Below are 3,885 nucleotides of genomic sequence, written 5' to 3' on the forward strand. Positions count from 1 at the left end.
GATCTCCCAGGGTCAACCCCTCTCCCCCCACCACCCCCATGCTGCTACTTTGCAGTGCAGAGAACACCTTAATGTGTGGTGTGTGGCACCACAGATGTGTCTATGGCACCACATACCACACAGCTGTGCTTATCTGGATGCGGCCAAAAAGTCCTGTTACAGCCTATGCCCTCACATGCCTCCTTCTATGGGCCTGAAAATAAAATTCTGATTTGGCTGATAATCTAATCAAGTTCAGATTAATGTGAACATAAGAAATTCTATTACCAGGCTCCGTAGGCATTCCACTTGTAGAATTAATTCTGCAGGTCATTTGCACAAAATAAACACATTGGGGACACAAACTCAAATTAAAGTGATTGAGTATTTATAGGAACAAACCATAGCTAGACTTTCTCAAACTCTGTGCATCCTTAACTTTTTAAGGATTTGCTTAAATCCATCCTTATTTAGCAAAGTTCTTAATTCCATGCCTAATTGACTCTTAATGTAAGTGTGGCAGGACACTGTTTGTGCCTGCCACTTTAAGGGCCCAGCCAAGCAGCCAGCAGATACTTGATTGTGCCAGCCATTTTAGATCCCTGGCTGCCTATATAAACAGATTGGTTCGCTGCTAGCAGGTTAGGCACTACATTGCCTGGCTGCAAGGCTATTTGGAACATCCTGGAGGTAAGGGAGGAGCTGTAGGGGATGGCTTGGGGGATCCTGGTCCTGGGCATGACTTAAAATTGCACCCTGCTGGGAGTGAGTGGCCTGGTGGGACTCCCAATGGCATGGGAGCTTCCAGGAAATGCCAGGCCAGTTACCACCCTGGTGAAAGGTGGGTTGGGGTGCCTTAATAACCCCAGCTCCCACAACTGGGTGGGTTACCCCCTAGTAGGGTCTGGAGGGTAGACCCCAGACAGAAATTGGGGTTATAGACTTGGAAACCTGTCTTGAAATCCCCTGACTGGTCAGCTCTGGGGCCAGGGCTGGAAAGGTCAAAGGGCCAGGGGCCCACCATGAGGGGCACCCAGAGCTGAGGGCCTGGGGTTCTGGCTGGCCTAGAGGTGAGGCCAGGGCCAGTGTAGCCAAAGGTCCCAAAGGGACCACACCCGTGAGGGGAAACAGCTCAGGGAGCTAGGTAGTCTAGAATGAAAGTGGAGCAAGCCACCTGAGTGGAGGGATCCAGTTAGAATTCAGACTGGAGGATTCCGGGGCCCACAGTGGGGCCAGTGATGTTAACAACTGTGGATGCCATCTGTGAGGCTTGGGCTGCTGTGTAGGGGAGGAATGGAGCCACAGATAGTGCCCCCAGGCATCAGGGCAAGAAATGGGCAACCTGCCACCTAATTAAGATCATTAATTAATTAACAACAAGGTGTGGCTGGCAAGAAGGCAGGCAGTCGGCCCAGAATAGGTGGGCAGAGCTGTCGGTAGATGGGCCTCAGGAAGGCCCCTTGTTATAGTAAGTGTAGGCTGAATAGGAACACGGAAGTTCCAGCTGAAAGTTAGGTGTGTGTTCTTAAATGTTAGCATAGTTCACAGGAGTATAGGAGTCAACATGCAGATGGAAGCACTTTCCTTTCTGAATCATAGCTTGCAAAACAACCAGTAGAAGAGTAAATGAAGGAAAATAAAACTAGGTATATGTGTACCTTCTCATGGTCATTTCCCTTTGAGTAACTGAGGTTGCCATTTATGTCATCTCTGCATTTGTTTCAGTGTTCAGTCCATGAACTCTTAGAGATCTGTGCACTTCAGTAGCCCACTATAGATTTATTTGTTTAGAATCTGGCCCAAAGCAAAAAACTCAAAAGTCAATAATGCAATTCTGCTTCATCAGAATAGAGAATCTGGTCTAGCATAAGTCCCAAATAGGCCACTGAAAGATGTGTGCATGTGTTGAAACTATCTAGCAAATATAGGAATGGACATGTTTACCTCTTTTTAGTCTATTCTTTTTCATATCTAGGAATAAATTAAGCTCACACTGTAGATTCATATAAATAATGAGACTTTACAAAGTGGAAAAAATGTATATTCAGCCATCTATTTGCTAATGCCTTATAATAGGTTTATCTTTCCAGTTATTTGCAGAATTTTCTTTCACAGAATGCAGTTTAGAAAGAAGGAACTCTTGCACACTGAGCGCTGCTTTGTGAGATGCTTCAGAAACAAGCAGGTAGGCAGGTGATGATAAATGGTGGTTGGTGGCTGGTGGTTTTGCCAACCTTTCTGTTATCAAAATATAACATTTTTACAAGGTTGTATTAATTTACTTTCACTATACTTATTATGCTTCTTGACAGGTTTTAACAGCAAAGCTTTTTTAGGGGAATGCCACCATTTATTTTGATTCCTGTCATATCTATAATATCACTTTAATCTTATCTTCCTTGACAGAGGGTCTCTCATTTATTTTAAGGAGCAGCACAGTCATGCAAACAGCCATACGTTCTGCAGAAAATACAGACAGCAGACATGCCATAACCTGCTGGAGAGACTTTTAAGATAGTCCTAACAGTGCTAGTGTACAAAACAAGGAAAAGAGAATTCTGTGTAACTAGAGACTTAGCAGTTAAAAGGAATGGTATTTAGAGGTGTGTTTACCCACTGAAATACACTATTGTTAGAGGGACCCAAGTTACAAGATTTAAAGAAGCCAGAAGGGTGGTGCCCTAATGTGACTATTATTTTTTCAATATGTGTTTAAATATTAGAACTAATTCTGATACCTTTATGCTGCCGTTTTTTGTTTTGGTTTGGGGTTTTTTTGCCTCTCCCTCATGCTATTTAAATGGCTCGCACTGTGTCCCTAATGACTAGTGATCATTTAGCATGGTGTAATTATTTACACAAACAAATCATTATTCAATAATGTTGATAGTGAATGATTGATTGCCCTGGGAAGTTTTTTCTAATTTTTTTTTGGGGGGTGTGGGGAGGGTTAATGGAAAAATGTTGTTGCTGCAGAGCTAAAATATCTGATCCACAAGCACCAATTATAGCAAATATGATCCAGGAATGGAGCATAGAGCATGTATTTAAAGGGAAATAACCAGCTTGCACTTCATGCTATTGATTTTTGGGTTTTGGCCCTCGCCATGATATGGCTTGCAAAATGTGTCACAGGCATGGGAGACAATTCAGGTAGAGGACTCTCACAGGGCCAAGGAATATCTGAATCTCTAAAAGTGGTGGTCTCAGTAAAACTAATTTGAAATTTTTTAGTTAAGTTTGTTTCAGAATTTTCTGACTAGAACTTTTTTGTAGGAATGTATACGCTTTGATAATTTGTTCTTAAAGTAAATTTCTAAGTTCTGGACGGAATTTCTAGTCAAAATGCAAGATAGAGGTAAGAGAGAGACATACCCACCCTAGATTTGCCAGTAACTTGGTGTTTAGGGCATTCATTTGAGAAGTGAGACTTTCAAGTTCAAATCCCTGATTTGCTTTCTTACCTTTAAATAAGAAAAAATAATTCACTGATTCTTTAGTGAGGCTCCCAATGATTGAGGGGAATGATGCCAGGCTCTCTAAGTTCAGTTGGTTTTGTATCGGGCCTCAAATCCAGAGAGTAATTGGAGCACTAGTTCAAGAAAGAACTAACATCCTGAAAAATGGCTAATATAATTCCATTAGCAAAGATAAGCCCAGGAAATTACCTGCCAGTAAGGCTATCTTCAGTCAGATGAAAGAAAGGAGATCAAATGAAAGGATCACTTAAGGAAGCCCAGGTAGCAGAGGCGAGGAGATAATTTCAGCCATGCTGCTTAGTTAACTCTGGGGGAGGGGGGGAGAGGGGCTTGGGCAAAAAGAGAAAGGGGAAGAAAAAGCAGAAAAGGAAGGAAAATACAAGAGTGAAGAAAATGGAAAATGAAAGATTCAGTGGGTGAAGCTTAC

This window comes from Alligator sinensis, unplaced genomic scaffold (assembly GCF_000455745.1).
Source record: "Alligator sinensis unplaced genomic scaffold, ASM45574v1 scaffold560_1, whole genome shotgun sequence".
NCBI classification, from domain to species: domain Eukaryota; kingdom Metazoa; phylum Chordata; order Crocodylia; family Alligatoridae; genus Alligator; species Alligator sinensis.